This window comes from Octodon degus, unplaced genomic scaffold, assembly GCF_000260255.1.
Source record: "Octodon degus isolate 3935 unplaced genomic scaffold, OctDeg1.0 scaffold00080, whole genome shotgun sequence".
Classification (NCBI taxonomy): Eukaryota; Metazoa; Chordata; class Mammalia; order Rodentia; family Octodontidae; genus Octodon; species Octodon degus.
The window spans coordinates 3,214,403-3,224,842 of NW_004524656.1; the positions used below are offsets into that span (position 1 = coordinate 3,214,403).

The window sequence follows — 10,440 nt, forward strand, 5'->3', positions numbered from 1 at the left end:
CTCTGTAGGGACAGACAACAGGCTCAAAGTGTAGATCAGCAAGGACTCTGAGATCTTGGGGCCCAAGTTTTTCTCACAGAAACCTCAGACTTCATTCTTGAGATGTGGAACTTACTAGATAAGGCCTATTCTCATTACTAAGGACCTTCCACTTAAAATAAACCAACAGAGCTGTTAATCATGCTTACAAAACACCAGGAGAACAACACCTGGATTAATGCCCAATTAAATAACTGGTACTCTAGCCCAGTACAGCCTTCTGTTAGTTTCTGGTTTACTCCACAGACGTCAAAGCCAGGCACATTGATTTTAGAGACATTTGTCTGCTGCAATTGTCATTTCCTGATCAGATATTAAGTTCTGGACCAGCTAGTGGCCATAAAGCTGTTGCTGGGTTGTTGAGTGTTAGAGTCGCTTATAAAGGTTCACTGTAATTAATTTTTATTGTGCATAAGCAGAAGGCTGATGAAGGGAAAGGGGATAATTTCATGGATCAAAATACTAAATAAGTAAATACAAACAGTCCTCAGCTTCCCCAGTGCAACTCAGGCCTCTCAGCCTTTCCAGGGAGTAAAACACAGACCTTGGGCCCCACCTCTTGCAGCAGCTCTGGATCTCAAGGGCTCCTTCCCAACGTCTTCTAGGAAGCTAACCGGCTCTCAGCTGCCTCAACCTCTGAAAACTCCATCCCTTTCCCGGACATCCCCCAACACACACACACACACACACACACACACACACATACACACACAATTTTAGGCCTGCTGTCAATCATCTGAAAGAGCTAGATTTAGGGTGCTGAAGCGGTAACCCCCAAAGGCTCAAGGTATGCTGCCGGCTGGCTGGGGAGAGAAGCCGTCCTTGGTGGCGCTGGCTGCGAACAAGGAGGCCTCTGCGCCAGGCCCATTGTTCCGCTCTGCTCGCAAGCCCTGGCCCCAAGCAGTGTGATGCATGTGTGGGATATTAAATCCAGGGGACGCTGCTGGGCGGTTACCCAGGGGCTCCAGCACTCTGAACACCTGCATGGACAGGTGCACGGATCAGGAAGACTGAAGGGGCTGTGTGAGGGCTCGAGGAGTTCGTTCCCAGGGGGTGAGCAACTAAAGGGACATTTTGACCTCCTAAATCAGGAAGCCCCGTATTGGGTTTCAGGAGAGTCTTGAGTAATGACCAGTGTAGGTTTTTCACGGAGGACTCATTTATCTGGGTGCCAGTGAGTGAACCCGGCTTCCCAAGCTTGAAAATTTAGATTTATTGGGTGCCAGAAATCGGACTGGACCCCATTTAATAGGCCTGCGCACCATGAAGGTGAGGGTGGGAGTGCGGAGGGCTGAGCTGACGCGGAAGGGACTCGCTGCAAGGAAAGCAGCAAAAGCCGATTAGCGCCGTAAAATTCTAGCTGCAGGAGGGGAGATATGCAAGACTTGGGAGAAGCTGGTGGTGTCTGAACAGACCTGGAATCAGATAAGTCTATGGGAAGACAGAGGCGAGGAGAAGCAGCTAATTCTCTGGACTTCGCAGGGGAGAGGGAGACCAGGGCGAAGGCGCAGCCTCAGAGATCTGAAGTTTGCATGAAGACAAGACTGCTGTTAGAAAATGTGGACTGAGGGCCTGGGAGATAGACAGACAGACAGACAGACAGACAGACAGACAGATAGATAGATAGAATGAGGGCTGGCCAAATAGCTCAGCGGATTAAAGCTCTTGCAAGCAGGTGCAATGGCTGAGCCTTGGATCCCGGGCCTGCCATGCCCACCCCACCCCCGGGGCTCACTGACTTGGTAATTGAGACTGGGCTTGGTGGCGCTCTCCTGTAAGCCCAGCTCTTGGGGGTCTGTAAACAGGCGAATCACTACGAGTCCAATCTAGTAGTGAGACCCTGAACACCCTGTAGACCCTTCCCTAAAATACAAAAAAAAAAAGAAAAAAGAAAGAAAAGAGAAAAAAGAAAAGAAAGAAAAAGAAAAAAGAAAATGTAGAATGGATTTTTAAAAGCCATTTTCTAGCTATGAAAAACAAAAAGTCATGTATCTTGTTCAACCCCTTACTCTGAAACAGAAGGAATGGTTTGGGATTTATGGAATGTAGATTTACATAGAGGCCCTGGGATATATAAATACTCAGGCAGTTTCTAGTGTGAAGAGAAAAAAGAAGGAGTTGGTTTTACAGGAGGAGGTGGGGCTGACATCTGAGCCCAGGGTTCTGTGCCTCATTCCCCTTCCCCCAGTGAACATGGGGAATGTGTGGACTCTTCTGGGGCCTCCAGGTCTTCACGTTTGTGTTTTTCCCCTTAGGGTGTGAAAAGCAGTGTGACAATGGGGATGGTGTCACAGGCTTTGGGACATTTAAACAGAAAACCTGTGTCATGCTACACAGCTGATCTCCATCTCCTTACTCACACACAAATGTTGCCAGTGTTTATTGTGGTTTATTTGTACAAGACACTTCCCTCGGTGCACAGGTTTAGAAGGACACATCATTCATTCACCCTTTCATTCAAGGTAAAAAATAAGTAAGACCTTGTCACTTCTCTTAAGATGCTTTCATCCATGCAGGGTGAGAGAGATAGGTAAATCCCCTTGTACGTTGCTCTCAAGAAGTGAAGATAGGGCAGGCGAATCAGACAAGAGAATGATGGAAGACCTCCCTGAAGAGGTCACTGTCACACACACTTATGTTGTGGGCACGTGGAGCTCAGTGGTTAAAATCACGTCTCTCAGTTTAGGGAACATGCCACTACACAAGTATATGTTTTGGGAATGCCTGGATTTCCTGTGATTGTGTTTATTTTAGTCAGGTTTCCATTGCTGTAACAAAATAGCGGAGGGTGGAATGTAGAAAGAACAAATAGGATTTATATAACCCACAGTTCTGTAAGTTCAAGAGCATGACACTGAATTTTGCTTATCTCCAGTGGGCCTCCAGGTGCATGGTGTTACACTAGCAAGAGTATTTGAGAGGGGGACACCGCATGGTAAAGCCAGAAGCCAGAGAGAGGGAGAGTCTTACTCTTTTTATAACTCGTTTTCTTACGACCTACCTTAATCTGTGGGCCTAGCAGATCTCTACTGAAAGCAATGTTTCCAGTGACCTAATTACTTCCCACTGTGCCCCATCTCTTAAAGTTTCCAACACCTCTTAATTCTGCCAACTTAGGAACCAAGCATCCAACACATGATCATGCAAGGAACATGCTCAAACCCTATCCAAACGCTCAACAGCCTTTGTAGACGGAACTGCATGCATTGCCTTTGTAAATAATGCAAGCATGTTTCATGGAATAATTACTTTTTCAAACTATTCTTCCACAAGAGTGCAGAGCCTCGAAATCTGTTGCTACTTATACATTCATTTATCACTATCTCTCAATTACGTAGTGAAATTTCTGCCTTGGCACATGACCCCAAGTTGGGAGCCCTGAGCCCAAGACAATTAGATGAAGCCTTAAAGAAATCAGACTATGAGCAAGTTAGAATTTTAATAAAATTTGAAGTTGCACACTCACAAATATAAAGGAAGAAACATTATAGAATTGTTTAGTGCACAAAGAGCTGGTAAAAGCTATGCATCCCAGACTGGGGAGATAGCTCAGCGGTCTAAGCACCTGCTTGGCAAGCACAAGGACTCGGGTTTGATCCCCAGCACAACATGTTGTGCTGGTCCCAGAATCCAGGCTTACTAGGGCCAGCCACCAAAACCAGATGTGATGGCTCACACCTGTAATTCCAGTGCTGGGTAGGCTGAGAAAGTAGAATCAGTAGGAGTCTAAGCTATGCAGCGAGACCCTGTACCAAATAAATAAATAAAAGATTGAAAAATATTTTATAGCTATGTATTCCATTGTAGCTACAGATGTAAAGACAGTGTTGGTGTTTGTGTTGTGCATGTGAAGGCATACATATCCATATGTACATACATATATACATGCGTGTGCATGCATATATTATAGAGTATTTATATTAATGTAGGCATACACTTAAAAAAGCAAACTGTGAAAGAGTTCTTCTTTTCCACAGTTTCCAGTCATCTGTTCAGTTTCTCCCTATTTCCTGTCTCCCTAATCATCTTATCCCCCACAACATCAGAGAGATCGGAGACTTCATGCTCCTCATCTTCTTGTTCCTCCCTCATCCCCAGGAAAGTTTATCAGCTGTTCCTACCTTAAATAAATATCCATCCCATAAAATAATTTAAACGGTTAAACTAACTTTAAGTTGAATGACATAATCCTGATGACACAGAGCTTCAGGAATCAATTGGCAACAAGTCAGGATACAGGCAAGGAAAAGAAAAACGAGAGAGACTTTTCTTGCTTTCTTGGTCAGAGGAAAGGCAAAATAAAGCAAGGAGCTGAATGACTACAGTTTGAGTACTGCTTACTCCAGTAAGCGGTACTAGGTGTGGTGCTCACACCTTTAATCCCATGAGTGGGAAAGCCCCTCTCACATCCTCTTGTTTTGAGTCAATCTCTTTTCTCTCTCCTCTAGCCATTGCAATGGCCACAAACAGCATACATGTCCAAACTGCACAATTACTTAACAGTTATTTGTGTCTAGGGCCTCCAGGGGGGACATGGCTTGCCAAGGTCTGCTGAGGTCACTAGAATGTCATAGGTGTTCCATAAAGGTGTTTAGTAGTTTCCAACAGCCTTAACTATTCTGAGTTATTTTCCTCCCTTATAAGATGGAAGTTGATTCATTCATCTATCCATTTATTTATTTGCCATTCACTGGCTAGCTGATTAGATTAAGTGCTGAAGGAAACATAGAGATGCATAAGTCAGGAATTTAACTTAAACAACGTTCCCTACCTACTGCCCAGAATTACAAAGAAGAACAAACAGGTATCTCAGAATGAATGAGCTTTGGAAGTAGTATGTACGGCCAGAGGTAAGAGGTGATGTCTCCTTTTGCTTATGACCTGGGCCCTGCCTATGCTTTGTGCTCTGCTGGCCACGCAAGGGTTATTTTTGCAGAATCCCCCAGTCTCCCTTCTCGAAGCTCCCAGCAGATGCATTAAGTGTAATCTTGGAACCGTTCCAGGTTTTCTCTTTAAGACTCAGAATGTTCAATATTTCCTGCACGCAGCAGCAGGCCGCTCTGGCCTGGCGTTGTGCCAGGGACTCTGCTGGGTGCAGCCCCCAAGCCTCCCCTGCATCTAAGCCCCAGCCCCAACTTGTCCAAGTTCCACAGGGCTTGCTGGGGAAGTGGGGACAAAGCCTGAGTGGTTCCACAGCTTGTAGCCAAGATGACCTGCTCGCTCACTCTCTCCAGAGAAGCAGCCGAGCAAGGGCAGTGCCATGGCTGGCTGTGCTGCTTCTTACCAGACCAGTCAGGCCTGGGGAGGCAGAGGGGCATCTGGGCTGCCCTGAGGCTGTGGCTGGGTTGACTGCAGAAATGGTATTTTGTGAGGTCTCCACAGGAGAAATGAAAGAGCAGCAGCAAACAGTACTCCCAGGATGTTTGCTGGGCTAATCCCCTGAGAATCAACCCCGTCGGCACAGCGCCAGAGATGAACCCTGTCTGCCTCAGTCACTACCCTGGGCTATGTACCTTCCTCCTCCAGCTCCAGTACAAATGACATCCACATCTTTCTCCACACGCAGACCAAAAAGGAGGGAAGTCTTTGGGAGCACTTCCATTTGGACCCCTGTTACCCAGCTTTTCCCTCTTTTTAATTAACTTGCATAATCACTTGCACAGGCCTAACACATGTGCCACACTCAGGACTAATGTTTGCACTTAAACAAGAACTGGCTGTGTGCCTTAAAGTGTGATATTTTCCTTAAATGCGGTCATCTTCATCGCCCTTTGTCTTTCCGTTCGTTTATTGTCCTGTGCGCTCTTAGTTTCTGTATTTTCTCCAATTCGCTCACACGGATGAGTTGCGTGAACACTTAAAACCTTCCATCAATATTCTTGTTCTCTCCCAATCACAACAATTCAATTGATCAAATATATTTTGTATTGGAAAAGAAAGGAACTAACACATTGAGCTCCTAAGCTGCACAGTGCAGTAACCCAGAAGAGGGACAGAAAAGCTCATGGCGTCTGCAAAGTGAGCCCAGACACCCAAGATGGCTTTAGGCACCTATGTGGTACTGTGTTTAAAAGAGGGTACATGCAGATGCCTCTAAAGAACGTGAGGGCCAATGCTCAGTCAGTGAGGAAACACTTGCACAGAAAGGCCTGGAGCCACAGCTACCTTCCGTTGGGAAAAGAACTGTAGTCCTGTGTTCAAGTCCAAATTCTGCCTTTCATAGACCTCTGTGAAGCTGTTACCACTTCTGACTTCTAGTTCTTTGTTTGTAAAACAGGAGACAATTGAAACAGATAACTATTAATATCTCCTGGCCCTGAAATGTTTGGAATCTGACTCTTTTGTTGGCCTTTGGTTTGTGACCCACATCATGATATAACTCTGCTAAAATAGACTGTGGGTAGGTTAGTATCAGCTGCGTTATTTATTTTTCAGGAGATCAGGTCTTTGAACTCTTGTCATAACGGCCTGCATTTTGAAGACTTGGTTTTATAACCATTCTAGGTATATGTACCAGCTCCAGCTGCCAAAATGCAGTATGTCTTTAAGGACTAGAAGCCTGTGCTATTTGGAGAGACAGGCTGTTATCCAGTTTGTAGCCATCCTTACTGGAATCCTGCTCAGACAGAGCTCAGGCTGCTTGAGCTGATGAGAGGGACCTTTTATCAAACCCTGGAGATCAGCAGACATGGGCTTTATGGGAAAAGAGAAAGAATAGGGGAAATTCCATCATGATGGTGAAAAGCCACTTACAGTAAACTGTGTTGTCCATCAGGAGAGAGCAATAGGTTGTTCTGTTAGATGGCTACTAGAAAGTCTCACAGACGCCATGTGGATTATCAATTTTCAAAGACTGAAAGAAACATGGAAATACACCAAAAAGTTACTATAAATAAATTCTCTTGGAGGATTCCAAAATCCTTTGCATGAATATTGCATAACAAGTGAGGAATATGAGATTTAGATAGTGTTTTACTATTTGCTATAATAAAAACAAAAGGGCCACTGTTGATTAATCCTATTGAAAAACAAATAAGCAAGAATAACAAATATTACCAAATATTGTCTGGCTTTCCCCTCAACCCTCTTTTCCAAATTCTTCCACAGTGCTGCTATTTCCAGCCTACATTTGGCTGTGGCTATTTCTTCTCGTTTTCAGTGTCCTACCCTTCCACCTGCTATGCTCAGCAGTAATCTCTCGATGGTGATTACCTCCCCCCCAAGATGTGACTCAGATGTGTCTCCCATCTCCACCGCACGCACTTGGCTTCCACTTCTGTGAAGGCATCATCTCCGCTCTTCTCTTCGAGACACACACTGCTGGCTGGTCCCAGCACAGTCCTGGACAGGAGTTTACACACATATTTGGCCTGAGGGTGTTACTGTTTTCATTTGGTTTCACTCTCTGGATAAGAATAGAAGCATTTGACCATTTATCAATACTTTTAGAATTTGAGAGCACAAATTATGGTCTGCATGCCGCTCTAAAAGTCAGCAAGCATTCTGAGGACAGGACCACATCTCCGCAATCTGTATGTCTTCAAAAAGAAAGCGTGGTATATAGCAAGGAGCAATCAAGGTTTGTTGAGTGGAACCGAACATTAAAAAAAAAAAAAAAAAAAATACCTTGGCTCATTAAAAACAAATACCTTGGCTCATTAACAAAGTAGCAGACTTCTAAAGTTGGAAATGTTCAACAAACTTAAATCTCTCATTTTTAATAGAAAAAGTCGTATTTCACACTAGAATGAGAAGCGGTGACATCTGCAGTCCCATTTTGAAGCTTGGACGTTTTCTTTAACAAAGAAACATCACCATCCTGTCAGCTTTCAGGAATTTGCTGAGCGGTCACTCTTTCATGTTTAATTTTTACAGATAGAGCTAAAGTTTCATTCATCCATGCCCTCAATAAATATTACTAAACATCAAATACAGGTTGGGAGCTGGTGAAGTTTAGGGATACAGAACACAAAAATTCAAGGTTCTTTTTTTTTCTGTGTATATCTAGAGAAACATTTATTCAGTATCAATTTTATCTGTTTTCTCTAAGAATCATTTTTTTTTTCTATTTTGCTTATTTTTTCTGCAGCTAAACTGGGAATGTATAGGACTCCCGAACCCAACGAAATGACATTCTTAGAAACTGGATTCTCTGATTTTCTTTTAAGCCTGTTTCTTTTTCTTTCTTTCTTTCTTTCTTTTTTTTATTTTTATGGAACCGGGGTTTAAACTCAGACCCTTGCACTTGCCCAGGAAGCACTTATTCTACTGAGCCTTCTCCCCAGCCTCACCAGCCTGTTTCAAGGAAATCCATGTGTTCAGTATGCTTGCTCGTGGTTTGGCCCATACAAAGTGGTTGTTTAATCCAAATATCTGAGCAGCAAACTGAGCTGAGCCTTCTGGAGAAAGCATGGTCAAACAGCCCACTGGGTAGCCTCAGAGAAGACCACACATCCTGAGCTGCCCAGTCTGATGTGAGAGGAGGACAGCTGATAACTGGACATGCAGTGTAACCAGATATCCCTGGGCCTAAGCCATTGCTTCTGTCCACCACTGCCACAAACACAGTTGGAATGCCACCCACTTCATACTCAGCTTTAATCCTCAACGTCTCATCTGGGCCTTTATGGGCAGATGTCACTCGAAGTTCATGGAGAATCCCCTAATTTCCACAAGGCTTCTTGATTTTTTTCACAGAGACCAAGATCAGAAGTCGAGCCCGTCAACACTACAACCCTGCACTGGTTTTCTTTTTTTTTTTTAAATCTTGTATTTATTTCTTGCGTACAGGATGTGAAATTCTGCAAGGCAGGGGCAAAAACAGTACTAGAAAATCAGCCCTCAAACACTGCTGTGAATATGTGAACTACTTCTTCCAACTGAAACTTTCCTTCTCACATTTAAATTTTTTTTAATAATTTTATTGAGAAACAAATAGCAATGAGGCAGTTTCAAAACTAATCAGTAAGACAGTTCCAATAATTAATACATTGCATATTGTTGTCTTCTTAGTGATTATTCATAGTACAAGATGCAGACATGATATCCTGTCCACAAGCACTATTAGAACAAATCTTTCTATTCATTGAATTAAGAGAATGCAGCTATATATCTATTGTAACTATTTTGAATATATAGATACAAAATGGTTGTTTATTTGTATCCCCTTTTTTGTTTAGTTTTGTCAGGGAAGGGTATTCCATTGTCATTTAAATATTGTAGGTGCGTGAATTCAGCAAAATATTCCAACATAGTCCAGTAGTATAATAGTAGTGGTTTATTGGCATGGCTTTCTGATTTCAGAAGCAACTGTACTCTCTCTGCAAACCATTTGAAGTTCTTCTTTACCATCTGGAGCCCTTCAGGGGTTACTTCCTTGAGGTCACTGTAAGACTGCTTGTCCTTCTGCTGGCTTTGATCTCCTGAGGGCCAGAGTCTCCAGGAATATTATCAATAACATCAGTGAGAACAATTTCTTTGGTAGTCACATCAACACCAAATTCAATCTTCATATCAACCAGTGTACAGTTCTGGGGCAACCAGGATTTCTCCAGTATTTTAAACATAGCTTATGTAGCATAACTCACAATATCCACTTCAGTTTGGCCTATAACAAGTCCAGCAAAGCAAAATTTTGCAGCCGTTAGCTGCTCCTCAGGCCACTATGGATCATTATTAGCATCATCCTTGAAAAATAGCTCCACCTTAGGTGGGTAAAACTGAAATCCTTCCTTGATGCCAGGATTTCTTTTGAGAAAAGAACCAGTTGCTGTTCTTCCACAAACCCATTCAGCTGGAATCATTTCACACTGCCGTGCAATGAAAGCTGTCTCTTCACATTTTTTGGTGAAAGCAGTTTTGATACCTGCTTCCTGTAACAACTGGAAAACACAACTGGCAATCTTATTGGAGATGGCAGCTCTTCCTTCCAGATGATATTTTCTGGCTGCATTTCCAGCTGTAATCTGGAAATTACAGATTAATTAATCCTTGGACTGCAGGAGAACTTTTCCTGAACTATCTAGCAATTCGTGGACTTCTTTTGTTTTACCCTCATAGAGTTTTTTGCCAATGTTCAATACCTCTGCTGTCGCCATGATCCTGAATGGGCTGAAGGCAGTGACCAGTTAGCTCAGTTGTTAAACGCCTGTTGGGTCAAACCCAGTCAGGGGCGGGGGACCATGGTTTGATCCCCAGCTCCCCATGCCTTAAGGCAGCCTGAGCCTGAAAAAAAATTCAAGCTTCTTACATCCATGAGTTTTATGCTGTGGAAGAAGAAGCAGGATGAGAAGGTCAAAAATGATCAATGTGGCTTCAGTGATATAAAAAGGATAAGGACTTAAAAAGTGATGAGTACTTTAAAGAAACTGCTTAGGAATTCTGACCATTTAAAGGAGCTCA

The 10,440-nt window shown here is 43.4% G+C and overlaps 1 pseudogene; it reads right to left on the reverse strand.

The window, feature by feature from the left end:
- Window positions 1–821: 821 nt before the first annotated feature.
- Window positions 822–10,136, reverse strand: LOC101565920 (annotated as a pseudogene).
- Between the last annotated feature and the right edge of the window lie 304 nt (window positions 10,137–10,440).